At 40.2% G+C, this 18,114-nt stretch overlaps 1 long non-coding RNA gene across 2 annotated transcripts in view; it reads left to right on the plus strand.

Annotated features, from left to right (window-relative positions):
• The first annotated feature begins 606 nt into the window (after positions 1-606).
• Positions 607-18,114, plus strand: part of LOC115933411 (uncharacterized) — a 45,435-nt gene continuing 27,927 nt past the window's right edge. Inside the window, exons 1-2 of one of the 2 annotated variants that reach the window (XR_008675889.2) lie at positions 607-787; positions 3,041-3,143. This is a non-coding gene — a long non-coding RNA (uncharacterized lncRNA). The remainder of the gene's footprint in view (positions 788-3,040; positions 3,144-18,114) is intronic. The other variant, XR_010133162.1, reaches the window with a different exon arrangement.

Below are 18,114 nucleotides of genomic sequence, written 5' to 3' on the forward strand. Positions count from 1 at the left end.
AATAACAAAGACTTGGAACCAACCTAATGCCCATCATTGACAGACTGGAAAAAGAAAATGTGGCACATATACACCATGAAATAATATTCAGCCATAAAAAGAATGAGTTCATGTCCTTTGCAGGGACTTGAATGACGCTGGAAACCATTCTCTTCAGCAAACTAACATGGGAACAGGAAACAAAACACCATATGTTCTCACTCATATGTTGGAGTTGAACAATGAGAACACATGGACACCGGGAACAAAACATCACACACTGGGGCCTGTTAGGGGGTTGAGGTCAAGGGAAGGGAGAAAATTAGGACAAATACCTAATGCATGTGGGGCTAAAATCCTAGACGTCAGGTTGAGAGAAGCAGCAAACCACCATGGCACATGTAAAACTTTGTAACAAACCTGCACGTTCTGCACATGTATTCCAGAACTTAAAGTAAAACAAACTAACAAAAATGCACTAAGGCTGAGGGGGAGTGGGGGTAGGGGCAGGAGTCAGGTGGGGGTGGGTGAGTCCTGGAGTTTTATCCAATCATTGACACTGATGTGGGAACCGCCCAATCAGGCGCGCAGTTGGAGAGGACAGGAAAGGAGGGCGTGGCTTCCGGCGTTTGGCGGGATCTTTGTCTCTCGCTGGCGTTGGCACAGGAACTTGGGATCCATCTCCTCTTTCGCCTCCTCCACCTTGGGAGCCCCGGGCTACTCTCTCACAGACCCTGTTGCCCTGTGATCTGTAGGTCCTTGGGGACCCACAGTTAAGATACCAGGACATCCTGGAAGCTGGGAAACGGTGAGTATACGGGTTCGGCATCCCGAGAGGGGAGAGCAGGCTGTGAAACCGGCAGGACCGGCCTCCCCACGGTTAGCTCCGAGCCTCCCGCAGCTTGGCCCTCAGTACCCTGTTGCTGCAAGATGGCCACTTGGCCAGCAGCGAGGACCCCCACGTCCGGCCCGGCCCATCCGGTCCTGTCCCTGGGCAGCGCCCTGCTCTTTGCCCACAGCCATGAGTGTTTCCCAGATTGTTCAGGGAGGCCAGGTGGGTCATCAGGGAAAAACCGCGACTGGGTGTTTGCGTGGGAGGAGCTGCGGCCCGTATGGTCCACAGTCTCTCTTGTTAAAAATTAAGGGGCGTCTAAGTTAAAACGTTAACCAGTTTATCTGAACAAACAGTGATTGGTGAAATGGAAAGCACCCAGCCATGATTTGTGGTCCACCCGAGGGGCATAAAGTAAAGGCTTTCATAAGATGCATGAGAAAGCAACCCAAATTCAAGAACTGGTTCCAGTTATGTAGTCACCTTATTTGAACTATCCAGATGGAAATGTCCTGGTTACATATTCAGAGGTTAATTGCATGTTTGCCATTGGTTAAACGTGCATTTTGTTTCAGGCTAAGATAATGGTTTATAGGAAATGTATTTGAGTTAGGTTTTAGATTTTTTTTTTTTTAACCTATGAACACAGGGCACTAGAGCCACTTTAGTCTAATTCTCTGATCTTTAATTATTTTAACACTCCAGAGGAGGACTGGTTTTCTCCTGTGTTTTTTTAATATATGGCAAGTGGAACCTCTAATCGACCACCCTGTTTTTCAGCCTAACTCAGACTTGCGGTAAAATTATCAGTTCCCACTTTCTTTGCTGCATTCTCAAATGCAACACATGAGAACAGCTTTCCCTTGCCAATTTACAATGCTATTAACTATTTGTCCTTTATTATACATTTAATTAAAGTTTTCTATTATTGCATTTCTTTCTACTTCTCCCTACAGTTCTGCCCATATTTGCTTTTTATATTTAGAAGCCTCCCTTTTGGGTGCATAAATATATATAGCTATATTTGCTTGACAAATTAACGTCTATTATTATTGTATGGTAAACTCATTTCATGCTTGTGAGAGACATTGCTAGAAAGTCTATTTTGTCTAATTTAAGCATAACTACCATTGCACTCCTTTGGTTATTATTTGCACGGAATATCATTTTCTATCCTTTCACTTTTAGACTATGCTCTTTATTCATAATTGAGTCTCCTGTAAGCAGCATATTACGAGGTTTAAAAGTTTCATTTATCCACTCTGTCTGCTTTAGTCTCTTTTGGCTGTTATAACAGAATATCACAGACTGCTAATTAATAAAGAACAGAATTTTATTTGACTCATGATTCTGCAGGCTGGGAAGGTAAAACAACATATTACTGGTATCTGTTGAAGGTCTAGTTGCTGGATAATAACATGGCCAAAGATGTGAGGGAGAGAGACCTTTTTTTTTTAATATATAACAGATCCATTCTTGTTATAATTAGCCCATTCCCATAATAAGAACACTAATCTATTCATGCGGGCAGAGTGCTTATAGCTTAATTAATTTTTAAAGGTTCCGCCTCTTAATTCTATCACATTGGCTATCTTATCCTAAATTTTAGAGATGACATTCAGTCTACGGCAGTATCTGTTTAGTAGATAATTTAATCTTTTTATTTGTAAGGTAGTGATAGGTAAGCGGTTACTATTGTACATTTGTAGTTTTCTGTCCTTTTTAAGTTTGCTTCTTTTTTTCTGGTTCTGTCTTTCCTGTAGTGTTGTTCATTTTTGTTGAGACAAAGTTATGATTTCTTGCTCAGACTGAAGTTCAGTGGCATATCACAGCTCACTGTAGCCTCAATCTCCTGGGCTCAAGCAATCCTCCCAACTTAGCCACCCAAGTAGCTTGGACTACTTGGACATGTCCCACAACAACCAGGGAGCTTATGATTCTTCCACCTTGGCCTCCGAAATTGTTGGAATTATAAGCAAGAGCCACCATATCCAATGTGTAATTTTTGTTGTTTGTGTATGCTTTAATTACTTTCTCTTTTTCTTTACTATTTTTTTTCCCAGTGGTTCTCATGAGACTTATGTAAAACATCTTGTATTTTAATAGTCTAGTTTAAGATGATAACAATTTAGAGTATTCTGAATTTCAGTATGTATTTGCCATTTAGTGACATTTATACTTTAGTATTTTTCATATTGTTAGTTAGCATTTCATCATATCAATGTGAAGATTTCTTCCAGACCATGGCTGGAGAAGTAAAGAAGGTGTGTTTTGCCTGATTCAGGGACTATAGAGAGAACCAAGTTCTGCAGGCCTGTCACCTAAGTCTCAGGTGAGTATGAATTCTCTTGTGTTTTTCACAGATATTTGCAGTGGCAGGACCAAAGTAAAATGAGTCATAGCCAAGTCTACAGTAAGATGTGGTAGTATTCTGTTTTGAAGCCAGGACCATGATTGGCAAGCTTGCCACTTGGTCAAGTGCTTACCCTCTAAAGATGTCTTCCTTGGTCTTTGCCTCCAGCTGGGTGTCACAAACTCTGAACTGGATTCTAAGGCTTTCATGAATGCACTTATGTTTCCTGTGGCAGCTGCATTCTGTTGTGGGGGATGTGGATGCCGAACCTCCCATTCTGTCATCTTGCTTATGTTACTCTCCTTCATGTTTCACTTTCTCAAATGAATGTCAAGCTGGTGATTTTTAGATTCAAAAATTCTAAAATAAATTGCTCAAATTTCCACATTATGTAAGCTATTAATAAAATGTCTTGTAGGTGCTACATATTTATTAAAATTTTTGGTTGTAATTTTAAGCTCACTGTAGGCAGAAAGGAATCATTAACATTTATATTCTTTTTTTTAGTCTGTATATAAATGATGGTATATTTTAATTCCAGATATTTACTTTATACTGCAGTAATGCTCATCATATTTTGCAAAATTTATGTTGTTCTTTTGGAAAATAAGGCTTTTTTAGCTCCTGAAATCTACAGTACAGTCATATGTTTTTATTATATTTTGTGGTAAGAAGAGCAGCAACATATTGAGAACATAAGAAAATTCTCCTGTCTTTTTAATGATTATTTATTAAATTACTCTCATTAGAGCCTGTTATTAATGATTGTAATATATTTTCTGTATAATTTTACTGCAATTTATTAAATTCTAATGACTTAAATTGTCTGCTTTTCATGAGTGCACACAGTTGAATGCTGTAGATATCTAAAGAATTATTTTTCGGCTGGTTGTGGTGGCTCGTGCCTGTATTCCCAGCACTTTAGGAGGCCAAGGTGGGTGGATCATGAAGTCAGGAGATCGAGACAACCTTGACTAACATGGTGAAACCCCGTCTCTACTAAATATACAAAAAATTAGCCGGGCATAGTGGCAGGCGCCTGTATTCCCAGCTACTCAGGAGGCTGAGGCAGGAGAATGGCGTGAACCCAGTGGGCAGAGTTTGCAGTGAGCCGAGATCGCGCCACTGCACTCCAGCCTGGGCGACAGGGCAAGACTCTGTCTCAAAAAAAAAAAAAAAAAAAAAAAAAAACGGTTATTTTTCATTGTAAATCTATGTTGTATTCAGGATTTTATGCACGACAATCTCTCTTCTTATTTTCAATTCCGTGTTATTGTGTTTCTTTTCTTGGGGGTTATGTTTTCTCAGATCAGTTAACTGTATTTTTGTTTTAAAGCTTGATATCATCAGTCGAGAGATAATTTTTAGCTCGGTACACTTTATCTCAATGTGATGTTTAATATAAGTATGAATTAGCTGTGTTTGTTGCTTATAGATATATCTGTATGTTTTTCACTTATGTAAGTATGACATCTTTTTCCTTGTTTTTTTTTTTTTGTTTTTTTCTTTTCAGTTTCAGATAGGCTTTTTTTTTTTTTTTAAGATAATTTTAAAACAGAGTCGAAAGAACAGAAATCAGTTATTTGTCCTCTTGCAGGGCGGGGAGACAGATTCCTTCCCCACAGGTTTGAGGTTATGCCTAAGTGGTGAGTCTTGGGGAGATGCAGAAAGTATCCATCCCAGGCACATGGCTGGACTTAAGTAAGCATAGCCTTTGGGCCACAAGACCTGATGGCTTGGGTACTGGTCTGGACATAAGTCCCCATCTTCCCAGAAATATCGTCTTTTGTCTGCGACAACTGGCTGGAGAAATATTTCAGAAAGATGTGTGTCTGGAACACCCAAAGGCATACTTTTCCTTTCTCCTTGGCATAGGCCTTGCAGCACTGAGGAAAGACCAGGTTTGCAGTGGAGCCTTCAACAGTCTTCATCCCTATGGAACTCAGAGTCTCATAGGATGACAGGAGAGGAGACAAGCTAACTTGGGAAGAGTCTGTGTCCTTCAGCTTCTCCCCTACTGAAACACTATATGTTGGGCCCACAGTTCATCGCAAAACACACATGCTCTCTTTCTTTCTCTCACACCCATATCTCGGGAACCCAACAACTTGATGGCAGGTAGCTCTGGATATCCTTGGTCTGGCATTCACCCACTGGGCATCTAAGCTGTCCTAAAGCTCTTTTCAATCACTTCCCACCCTTTCCAGGCCCATGTGGATAGGTGTTCCAGCCTTCACTCTTTCAGGCTGATCATAAAGGCCCAGTGTGGGAAAATCCCCTACTGCGATGGCCATTGCTGGGAAGCAGGAAAGGCTAAGGGCCCACTGGTGCCCAAGGCTAGTGTAGACGCCCTCTGCTCCACTCATCTCCTCAAAGATTGATATCAGGTGCAGCAGCTGCTGTCTGGAATGTTATCAAAACAGGACTGCACAGGCACTGCATTCTCTGTGTGGAAGACATAAGAAGCAGGCAAGTTGTCCAGGATGAGAGTTTTCCTCAGGTCCCTCCCCAGATGGCTGAGGTCATTGACATAGCAGCCCTGGTGGAACAAACATGATTCATGGGCTAGGCAACCCCAGAACACCCCACACTGGTCCAGCACACCCATCACAGTGTGTCTGGAATTGGTGGGTTCTTGTTCTCACTGACTTCAAGAAAGAAGCCACAGACCCTTGCGGTGAGTGTTACAGTTCTTAAAGGCGGCATGTCTGGAGTTTTTTCCTTCTGACATTCGGATGTGTTGAGAGTTTCTTCCTTCTGGTGGGCTCATGGTCTCGCTGGCTCAGGAGTGAAGCTGCAGACGTTCACGGTGAGTGTTACAGCTCTTAAGGCGTCGCGTCTGGAGTTGTTCATTCCTCCAGGTGGGTTCGTGGTCTCGCTGGCTTCAGGAGTGAAGTTGTGGACCTTCACAGTGAGTGTTACAGCTCATAAAGGCATTGTGGACCCAAAGAGTGAGCAGCAGCAAGATTTATTGCAAAGAGCGAAAGAACAAAGCTTCCACAGTGTGGAAAGGGACCCGAGTGGGTTACCACTGCTGTCTGGGGCAGCCTGCTTTTATTCTCTTATCTGGCCCCACCCACATCTTGCTGATTGTTAGAGCTGAGTGGTCTTTTTTCACAGGGTACTGATTGGTGCGTTTACAATCCCTGAGCTAGACACAAAGGTTCTCCACATCCCCGCCAGTGTAGCTAGATACAGAGTGTTGATTGGTGCATTCACAAACCCTGAGCTAGACACAGGGTGCTGATTGGTGTGTTTACAAACCTTGAGCTAGATACACAGTGCCGATTGGTGTATTTACAATCCCTGAGCTAGACACAAAGGTTCTCCACATCCCCACCAGACTCAGGAGCCCAGCTGGCTTCACCCAGTGGATCCCCCACAGGGTCTGCAGGTGTAGCTGCCTGCCAGTCTGGCACTGTGCACCCCCACTTCTCAGCCCTTGGGTGGTTGATGGGACTGGGTGCCATGGAGCAGGGGGCGGCACACATCCAGGAGGCTTGGGCACACAGGAGCCCACGGATGGTGGGGAGGCTCAGGCATGGCAGGCTGCAGGACCCAACCCCTGCCCTGTGGGAAGGCAGCTAAGGCCCAGAGAGAAATTGAGCACAGCAGCTGCTGGCTGAGGTGTTAAGCCCCTCACTGCCTGGGGCCAGTGGGGCAAGCCGGCAGCTCCGATTGCGGGGTCTGCCGAGCTCACACTGGCCTGCAAGCACTGCACGCCACCCCGGTTCCCACACGCACCTCTCCCTCCACACCTCATCGCAAGCTGAGGGAGCCGGCTCCGGCCTTGGCCAGCCCAGAAAGGGGCTCCCACAGTGCAGCGACAGGCTGAAGGGCTCCTAAAGTGCCGCCAAAGTAGGAGCCCAGGCAGAGGAGGCCCCGAGAGCAAGCAAGGGTTGTGAGGACTGCCAGCACGCTGTCACCTCTCAATAGGATCTGCATACTTGTTCAGGCTGGAATGAAGAGAGCAATGAAGAAAACACATTTAAACATTTCCTCCAGTCATCTCAGGAACTCATCCATATAAGGCCTCATGGTCCCCTCAATCTCTACAGTCACTAGGCAGTCAGCATTGCTGATTGGCTTAATGGAGCTATGCACAAGGGTTTCATCCATGTCAGTGACCATACAGATCGTTCCTTGATTTTTCTCTGTCACCTCTGGGAGCAGGCAGGTCCCTGGGATCTGATAAAACTGATACTGGAGACCCTGGAGCTGATCCGACTTAGCAATGGTGTTGACTCCCTCCTTATGTGTGGAGAACTCAGTGGGGGAACTTGACTTGCCAACATGCTGGGTGCAAGAACAGCAGAAAGGTACCTTCTAAGATGTGACAAACATGAGGCCTCTTCGGAGAGCACTTTGGAAACCAGGCCTTGCTTGCTAAGGACCAGGGCATCTTCCCTCCATGCCTGGGTGATGATGGAGCCTGGTTCCATATAACAATCCTGAGGGCTCGGCTGGCTGGGTGGGAAGACAGCGGGCACGTTGGCTGGACTGGGCTGGGGGGCATGGGCTGGGGCCTGATTCAGTTCCCAAGAGTCTGACTTCCACAGCTGTTCACATACCCCTTCTCCTTTCCATCACAGGCCAGGAAGGGAGGCGGCCTGTAGGGACGGTGGACGGCCTTGGCAGCAGCTCCCCAGGGTGCCCCCAGCCCCAATTCCCCCAGCAGGAGCTTCAGGATCCTCAGTTTGGGTCTAACATAGGGAATCCACCTGATACTCATGTTTTTTCAAGTTTTATTTTAAGTTCAGTGGTCCATATGTGATAAGCTTTTTTTTTCAACTTTTATTTTAAGTTTAGGGGTCCATATGCAGGATATGCAGGTCTCTTACATAGATAAACGTGTGCCATTGTGCTTTACTGCACAGATCATCTCAACACCCAGGTACTAAGGCCAGCATCCGCAGCTCTTCTTCCTGCTGCTCTCCTTCCCCTCCCCCATGCCATGAAACTGGTGTCAAGTGTGTGTTGTTCTTCCTGATGTGTCCATGTGTTCTTATTGATCTGCTTCCGCTAATAAGTTAGAATAATAATAGGTGGTGTTTGGTTTTCTGTTCCTGCATTAGTTTGCTGGGAGTAATGGCTTCAAATTCCAACCATGTCCCTGCAAAGGACATCATCTCACTACGTTTTATGGCTTCATAGTGTTCCATGGTGTATGTGTACCACATTTTCTTTATCCAGTGTATCATTGATGGGCATGTAGATTGATTACATGACGTTGCTATTGTAAATATTGCTGCAATGAACATATGTATACATGTATATTTAAAATAGATTTATATTCCTTTGGGTGTATGCCCAGTAATAGTATTGCTGGGTCAAATGGTATTTCTGCTTCTAGGTCTTTGAGGAATCTCCACACTCTCTTCCACAATGCTTGAAATAATTTACAATCCCACCAACAGTGTAAAACTGTTCCCTTTTCTCCACAACCTCACCAGCATCTGTTTTTATTTCTTTTTTACTTTTTATTAATAGCCATTGTAATTGGTGCGAGATGGTATCTCATTGTTGTTTTGATGTGTATTTATCCAGTTATCAGTGATGTTGAGCTTTCCATGTTTGTTGGGCACATGTATGTCTTCTTTTGAGATATGTCTGTTCATGTCCTTTGACCACTTTTTAATGGGGTTATTTGTTTTTCTCTTGTAAATTTTAAGTCCCTCGTAGATTCTGGGTATTAGACATTTGTCAGATGAATAGGTTGCAAAATTTTTCTCCCATTCTCTAGCTTCTCTGCTCTGATGATAGCTTCTTTGGCTCTGCGGAAGCTCTTTAGTTTAATTAGACCCCATTAGTCAATTTTTGCTTTTGTTGCTATGTCTTTTGATCTTTTTGTCATCAAATCTTTCCTCATGCCTATATCCTGAATGGTATTCTCTAGATTTTTTCTTCTAAGGTTTTTATAGTTTTGGGTTTTACATTCAAGTCTTTAATCCATCTTGAGTCAATTTTTGTCTATGGTGTTAAGAAGGGTTCCAGTTTTAATTCTCTGCATATGACTAGCCAGTTATCCTAGCACCATTTATTGAATAGGGAGACTTTTCCCTAATGCCTTGTTTTTGTTGACTTTGTCAAAGATCAGTTTGTTGTAGGTTTTTGGCTTTATTTCTATGCTCTTTATTTTGTTTCATTTGTCTATGTGTCTGTTTCTATACCAGTACCATGCTGTTTTTGTTACTGTACTCTTCTAGTATAGTTTGAAGTTAGGCAATGACCCTTTCAGCTTTTTTTTTTTTTTTTCTTAAGGTTGGCTTGGCCATTTGGGCTCTTTTTTGGTTCCATATGAATTTTAAAAGTTTTTTTTTTCTAATTATCTGAAGAATGTCAGTAGTTCAATAGGAACAGCATTGAATCTATAAATTACTTAGGGCAATATGCTCATATTCGTGGTACTGATTCTTCCTCTCCATAAGCATGGAATGTTTCTCCATTTGTTTTGTGTCCACTCTGATTCCTCTGAGTAGTTGTTTGTAGTTCTCCTTGAAGATATCCTTCACTTTCCTTCTTAGCTGTATTCCTTGGTATTTTTTTCTCTTTATAGCAAATGTGAATGAAAGTTCATTCATGATTTGTCTCCCTGCTTGCCTGTTGCTTGTGTATGGGAATGCTAGCTACTTTTGCACATTGATTTTATATCCTGAGATTTTGCTACTGTTGCTTATCACCTTAAGAAGCTTTGGGGCTGAGACGAAGAGGCTTTCTAGATATATGATCAGGTCATCTGTAAACAAAGATAATTTGTCTTCCTCTCTTTCTGTTTGAATACTCTTTATTTCTTCCTCTGGCCTGATTTTCCTGGACAAGTTTTCCGAATGGGAGTCGTAATGGGAGTGGTGAGAGAGAGCATACTTTTCTTGTGCCGGTTTTCAGGGGTAATGTTTCCAGCTTTTGCACATTCAGTATGATATTGGCTGTGGGTTTGTTGTATATGGCTCTTATTATCTTGAGGTATGTTTCTTCAGTTCCTAGTTTATTGAGAATTTTAAACGTGAAGGAATGTTGAATTTTATTGGATGCTTTTTCTGCATCTATTGAGATAATCATGTGGTTTTTTTATTTAGTTCTCTTTATGTGATGAGTCACATTTGTTGATTTGCATATGTTGAATCAACCTTGCATCCTGGGGACAAAGCCAATTCCATTGTGGTGGATGCACTTTTTAATGTGCTGCTGTATTTGGTTTGCCAGTATTTTATTGAGGATTTTTGCACAGGGTTCATCAAAGACATTGGCATGATGTGTTGTTGTTGTTGTTGTTGTATCTATTTTAGGTTTTGTATCAGGATGATGCTGGCCTGATAGAATGAGTTAGAGAGAACTTATTTGTCTTCAATTTTTTTTGGATAGTTTTAGGAGAAAATGTACTATCTCCTCTTTACCTCTGGTCAAATTCAGCTTGCTTGGTAGGCTAGTTCTTACTGCCTCAATTTCAGAACACATTATTGATCTATTCCGGGTTCAGTCTTGTGGAGAGTTTATTTTGCAAGGAAATTGTCCATTTCTTCTAGATTTTCTGGTTTATGAGCATAGAGGTGTTTATAGTATTCTCTGATGGTTGTTCTTATTTCCATGGGATCAGTGATGATATCTCCCTTATTATTTCTAATTGTGTTTGGTTCTTCTTTCTTTTCTTATTTATTTGTCTAGCTAGTGTTCCATCTAGTTTATTACTTTTTTTTTTTTCATAAAAACAGCTCTGGATTGGTTGAGTTTTGTTTTTTTGTTTTTTGTTTTTTGGAAGAGTTCTCAGTCTCTCTATCTCCTTCAGCTCTACTCTGATCTTGGCTATTTCTTGTTTTCTGCTAGCTTTCAGGTTTGTTTTCACTTGGTTTTCTTGTTCTTTTAATCAAGATGTTAGTCTGTTAACTTTAGATCTTTCAAGTTTTTTTTTTTTCTTGTGGGAGAGTCTCACTCTGTCGCCCAGGCTGGAGTACAGTGGCATGATCTCGGCTCACTGCAACCTCCACTTCTCGGTTTTAAGGCATTTCTGCTGTCTCAGCCTCCTGAGTAGCTGTGATTACAGATGTGCATCACCACACCTAGCTAATTTTTGTATTTTTTTGTAGAGAGATGGTTTTGCTTTTGGCCAGGCTGGTCCTGAACACCTGGTCTCAAGTGATCTGCCTACCCCAGCCTCCCAAAGTGCTGGAATTACAGGCATGAGCCACCATGACCGGCCCTTTCTAGCTTTTTGATGTGGACATTAGTGCTGTAAATTTCCCTCTTTTCTTGGTTTCTAGTGATTATTTTATTCTATCTTGGTGAGTAGTCAGGGAAATAATCTTAAATTCACAATCAACTTATAGTTTAAATCTAAATAATTATGTGAGAAGAACCCTTTGTTATTTGAAGGGGATGTTTGAAGATTTTGTAACCGTGCCTTTTAGGTAGTCCTAAATTTCTAATTGTAGTTAAAAACATGCCATTTTCATTTCTAACATTTTAAGTATATGGTTTAGAAGTGGTTAGTATAGTTCTATTTTTTTTGCAATAGGTTTCAGATAATTTTTGTCTTACAAAAGTAAAAGTGAATACTCATTAATTGTGAAACAAGTTAGTTAGCTTGCTTTAGTTGGATAGCAAGAAAGGGGTCCCTGGAAAGTCCCTGGCCCTTGGGTGAGTGTCTCATCCCTGCATAACATAAAAGGAATCCTGGAAAAAATCAAGCTGCAGACACTAGCAAGGTAACTATCACATGATGTTGTGCTTGGAGACCTGCCCATGGCTTCACAGACAGAAAAACCTCTGGTCCATTTGGATAAAAACTTGTACAAACCTCCAGCTCAGTGAGATAAGGGAACAAGACTGACCTGGCATAGAAATGCCTTTGTTTGGCCAGGCACGGTGGCTCATGCCTGTAATTCCAGCAATTTGGGAGGCAGAAGTGGGCGGATCACCTGAGGTCGGGATTTCGAGACCAGCATGACCAACATGGAGAAACCCCGTCTCTACTAAAAATACAAAATTAGCCGGGCATGGTGCCGCATGCCTGTAATTCCAGCTACTTGAGAGTCTGAGGCAGGAGAATCACTTGGACCCAGGTGGCGGAGGTTGCTGTGAGCCGAGATCGCACCAGTGCACTCCAGCCTGGGCAACAAGAGCAAAACTACGTCTCTAAATAAATAAATAAACAAATAAATAAATAAATAAATAATAAGAAAGTACATCTCAAAAAAAAATGAAAGAAAGAAAGAAAAGAAAAAGAAAAAAAGAAACGCCTTTGTACTTTGTGCAGTCAGTGGGCTCCCAGGAAAAAGTTTCTTCTCCTTTTGTTGGCATAAGCACAGTGGGCTCTGGTGCATTCCGGTCGACACTCTCCTTTATTTGGACTGTAATTCTGACCTCTGTGAATAATTACTTCAGCCCCTGATTGCTCCCGGGCCAAGCTCCTGGGCCAAGCTTTCACCTTAGCTTCTGATAAGTCCTGGGCCAATCTATGTAGCATCTGTGAATCATCCCTTCAGCTCCTGATTGGTCCCGGGCCAAAGTCCTGGGCCAAGCTGAGCCACACTTTTTTCAAGACAGTCTGTGAACTAGGCACATTTCTTTCTCTTCCTTTCCCAGTCCATAAAAACCTTGGACCCTAGCCTCACAGAGGTCACCCCGTTCAGAAACTATCTCTGCTGGCAAAGAGCTTTCTTTTCTTGCTTATTAAACTTTCACTCTAACCTCACCTTTGTGTTCACGCTGCTTAATCTCATTAGAAGTAGAACAAAGAACTTTGGATGCTATCTCAGACTACGAGAGACTGTTACATCTTGGTGCACTGCTGAGACTACAGCACTTGGTTCCTTTGAGTTTGACTAAATATTTTACATAGGTGTAATTATACAGTTTTCCTTTTTTACTGTCTTGTTTTACTTAACAGAATGTTTTCGAGATTTGTCCTTATTGTAGTACTTTTCAAGATTTCCTTATTTTTAAGGCTGAATGCTATCCCAGTGAATATACATGCCCTGTTTGTTGAATCTGCTCATCCTTAAAGGTACATTTGCTTCCAGGTAGTATGTTTGTTAGTAATACTACAGTGTACATAAATGTGCATATATCTATTCCATGTTCTGCTTTGCCTGTTTGGGATATTTTTCACACACTGATTTAGTACCATGTGTATTCCCTTGCTTTTGTTGTCTGATCCGTTGATGTTACGTCCCCCAAATTATTGCCGAGACCAATTGTCATGAAGCTTCACCCTTCTGTATTGTGCTAGGAATTTTACAGCTATAGATTTTACATTATAGTCTTCATTTTTTAAAATTGACACATGTAATTGTACATATTTTGGGGAAACAATTGTGTAGATATGTTGTATAGCAATAAAAATCAGAGTACTTAGTGTATTTATTGCCTCATACATTTATTTTTGTGGTGAGAACATTCAAAGCTTCTTCTCTACCTATCTTTTTATCTTTATGTATTAACTTTTTTTAGAGACAGGATCTTGCTCTAACACACAGATTGGAGTGCAGAGATGCAATCCTAGCTCACTGTAACCTCAAACAATCTTCTAACCTCAGCTTCCCAATTAGCTGAGACTACGGAAACCTGCCACCATGCCTAGATAATGTTTTAATTTTTCATAGAGATGGGGTCACACTATGTTGTCCAGGCTCATCTTGAACTTCTGTCTTCAAGTGATTCTCCTACCTCATTCTCCCAAAATGTGTGGATGGCAGGAATGTGCCACCACAACTGGTCTCTTTTAGCTATTTTGTAATATGCAATACTTTTTCATTAATTATTATTATTCTGCTGTGTAACAAAAACTTATTTCTCCTATCTAATTGTAACACAATACTTTTGAAGCAGCCTTTTCCCATCTCCCTGCTTCAGTCTCTGGTAAACCCTGTTGTACTCTTTGCTGATATCAACCCTTTTTTTCAGCTTCCTCAAATGAGTGAGGTAGTAAGATCATAAAGTATTTGTGTTTCTCTATGTGGCTTATTTTACTTAACATGGTATGCTCAAGGTTCATCCATGCTCTTTTAAGTGACAGAATTTTATCCTTTCTTATGGCTGAATAGGATTTCACTGTGTATATATAGTACATTTTCCTTATCCATTTATCTGTTGCTGTACATTTGAATTGATTCCATATATAAGCTATTATAAATAGTTCTGTAATGAACATGGGAATGCAAATATCTTTTTGACACAGTGATAGCCTTTCTTTTGGATATACAGCCAGGAGTAAAATTGCTGGATCATATAATAGATTTATTTTTAATTTCTTTCAGAAGCCTCCATACTATTTTCTATAATGGCCACACTAATTTACAATTCCACCAACAATGTATACATTCACTCATTTTATATCCTCATTAGTACTTGTTTTACTTATTTATTTATTTTTATTATAGCCATTCTAAATGGGAGTGAGGCGGTACCTCATTGTGGTTTGGATTTTCATTTCCTTGGTGATTAGTAATGTAGAACATCTTTTTATGTTCCAGTTAGCCATTTTTGTATCACTTTTTGACAAACATCTATTAAGATCTTTTGCATTTTTTAAATTAGATTATAAGTGTATTTTATTTTGAGATTTTAAAGTTTCTTACTTATTCTGAATATTAGGCTTTTGTCATATGTATAGCCTGAAAGCATTTTCTTTTATTGCCTAAGCTGTCTCTTCAATCTTTTAGTTTTTTTTAATATGGAAAAGCATTTTAGTTTGACATAATGTTGTTTGCTTATTTTTGATTTTGTTGCCTATGTTTTGACATCTTATTTTAATAATCCTTTCCCCGTCCAATGTTATAAAGCATTTTTTAGTTTTTCTCTAATAGTTTCATAATTGGTGGCATTACATTTAAGTCTTTAGTTTGAGTTGATTTTCATGTAAGGCAAGGCACAGGGGTCTAGTGTAATTTTTCTGAATTTAAATATTTAAATGGCCCTGCACCATTTATTGAAGAGATTAGCTTTTCCCTAAAGTGTGTTGTTGGCAATTTTGTTGACAATCAGTTGGCTTTAGGTGCATAAACTAACTTCTGGGCTTATTGGGCACATTAGTCTATGTGTTTGTTTTTATGCCAGTACAGTGCTGTTTTAGTTACTATAGCTTTGTAGCAAGTTTTGAAGTTTGATAAAGTGATGCCTTTAGCTTTGCTTATTTTGCTCAAAGTTATTTCTCTATTCAGAGTTTTTTGTGGATCCACATAAATTTAAAATATTTTTTCTATTTCTGTGAAAAAATGTCATTGATATTTTGATAAAAATCACGTTACGTCTGTAGATCACTTTGGGTAGCTATATTAACAGTATTATTCCAGTGTATAAACACAAGATTTTTTTATTTATTCATTTGTATTTTATATTTTTTATCCATGTTTTATCGTTTTCAGAGTAGAGATCTTGTACCTTTTTAGTTAAGTTTGTTGCTAGGTGTACTAGTCGGGCTCCCTAGAGAGATCACAAGATCCCACAAGAGGTTGTCTGCAAGTTTTAGGAGCAAGGAGAGGCAGTCCACATCCCAAACCTGAAGAACTTGGAGTCTGGTGTTTGAGGGCTGGAAGTGTCCAGCACAGGAGAAAGATGCAGGCTGGGAGATTAGGCCAGTCTCTCCTTTTTACGTTTTCCTTTCTGCTTTATATTCACTGGCAGCTTATTAGATGGTGCTCACCCAATTAAGAGTGGGCCTCCCTTTCCCAGCCCACTGACTCAAATGTTAATCTCGTTTGTCAACACCCTCACAGGCACACCCAGGATCAATGCTTTCTATCCTCCAATCAAATCAATTTGACAGCCAGTATTAACCATCACATTAAGTATTTTCACTTTTGTACCTTTTGCGTATGCAGAAGAAACTTTGGATGAAATTCAACATTGATTATGATGAAAACTGTCAACAAATTAGGAATAGAAGTTATGTTCCTCAACACAATAAAGGCCATTTATGACAAAGCAATGCTAACATTATACTGAATAAGGAAAAGCTGAAAGCTTTCTCTCTGAGATCCGGAACAAGAGAAATCATCCCCACTTTCAGACCTCTTATTCAACATAGTACTGGAAGTCCTAGCCAAGGACATTATGTAAGAGGTAGAAACAAACTCATACTAATAGGAAAGGATGAAGTCAAATGGTCTCTCATTGTGGACAAAATAATCTTATATGTGAAAAACTCTAAACACTACACCAAAAACTAATAGAACTACTAAACAAATTCTGTAAAACTGCAGAAAATCAACAGAGTAGCAGCTTTCTGTATGCTGATAGCAAACTATCTGAAAAATAAAGTTTAAAATTCCATTTTAATAACTACCAAAAATTAGTTATTTTGAGCTTATTTCTTTATATGAGGTGGAGTCTTTGTCTCCAGGCTGGAGCACAGTGGTGTGATCTCGGCTCACTGAAACTCTTGCGTCCCGGGTTCCAGAGACTCTCCTGCCTCAGCCTCCTGAGTGTCTGGAACTATAGGCGTGTGCCACCACTGCCAACTAATTTTTGTTTGTATTTTTAGTAGAGACGTGGTTTCCCCATGTTGGCTAGGATGGTCTTGATCTCCTGACCTTGTGATTCACTTGTCTCAGCCTCCCAAAGTGCTGGGATTACAGGTGTGAGCCACCACACCCGGCCTTGAGCTTGTTTTTATTGGTGCAAGGTAAGGTCTAACTTTGTTATTTTTTCCTTGTAAATTTTTATTATTCCCAATACTGTTTGTTGAAGAGACTGTTCTTTCCTTATTGTGAATTCTTGGAACAGTTTTTAAAAATATGTTTACTAAACCCATGAGGTCTTATGTCCGAACTCTCTCATCTGTTTCATCATTCATTTGTCTTTATGTCAGTACCAAACTGTTTTGATTACTATACCTTTGTAGTATGTTTTGAAATTAGAAAGTATGATGCCTCTATCTTTATATTTTTTCCCAATATTATTTGACTGTTTGCGATCATTTGAAATTCCATAAAAATTATAGAATATTTTAAAACTTCTGCAAAAAGTTTCATTTGTATTTTGATAGAAAGTATATTGAATCAGCTAGGGGTGGTGGCTTATGCCTGTAATCCCAGCACTTTGGGAGACTGAGGAAGGTGGATCACCTGAGGTCAGGAGTTCGAGACCAGCCATGGAGAAACCCTGTCTCTACTAAAAATACAAAATTAGCCAGGTGTGGTGGCACTTGCCTGTAATCCCAGCTACTCAGGAGGCTGAGGCAGGAGAATTGCTTGAACCCAGGAGGTGGAGGTTGCAGTGAACTGAGATCACACCATTGCACTCCACCTTGGGCAACAAGAGCAAAAACCCATCTCAAGATAAAAAGAAAGAAAAGAAAAGAAAGAGCATGGAATCAGTAAACCACTTTCGGTAGTAGTGACATGTTAACAATATTAAGTCTATAACCTCTTGAACAAGAGTGTGTTTGAGAATTTGTTGTTTAATTTTTACTTATTCTTTGACATGCTAGTGTTTTTAACTTCTTGTTTTATTGTATCATAGTTAGCAATAATTTTGTAATTCCATCTGCTTAAATTTGCTAAGATTCATTTTTTAACTTAACAGGTGGTCTATCTGGAATATTGTGGCATGTGTGATTAAAAGTATTGCAGATTCTACTGTTGAGTGGAGAGATATAAATGTGACTGTTAGGTCTAATTGTTCTATCGTGTTGTTGAAATCCTCTGTTTACTTATCCATCTTATGTTTGTTTTTTAATTTACATTACTAAAAGTCAGATATAAAAGTCATTTACTGTTATCAGGTGCTGGCTACTTCATGTTTCAATTCTGTAAAACGTTGCTTCATATATTTGGGAACTGTGATGTAAGGCACATACGTTACTGTTGTTGCTTTTATTGTTGTATGTTGTTTTAATGTTGTTGCTTTTATTGTTGTATGTTGCTTTATTGTTGTTGCTTTTATTGTTGTTGTTTTTATTGTCCTTTTCCTCTTGTCTCTTAGGGAAGTTTTTGATATAATATGTATTTTGTCT

This window comes from Gorilla gorilla, chromosome 23 (genome assembly GCF_029281585.2).
Source record: "Gorilla gorilla gorilla isolate KB3781 chromosome 23, NHGRI_mGorGor1-v2.1_pri, whole genome shotgun sequence".
NCBI lineage: Eukaryota > Metazoa > Chordata > Mammalia > Primates > Hominidae > Gorilla > Gorilla gorilla.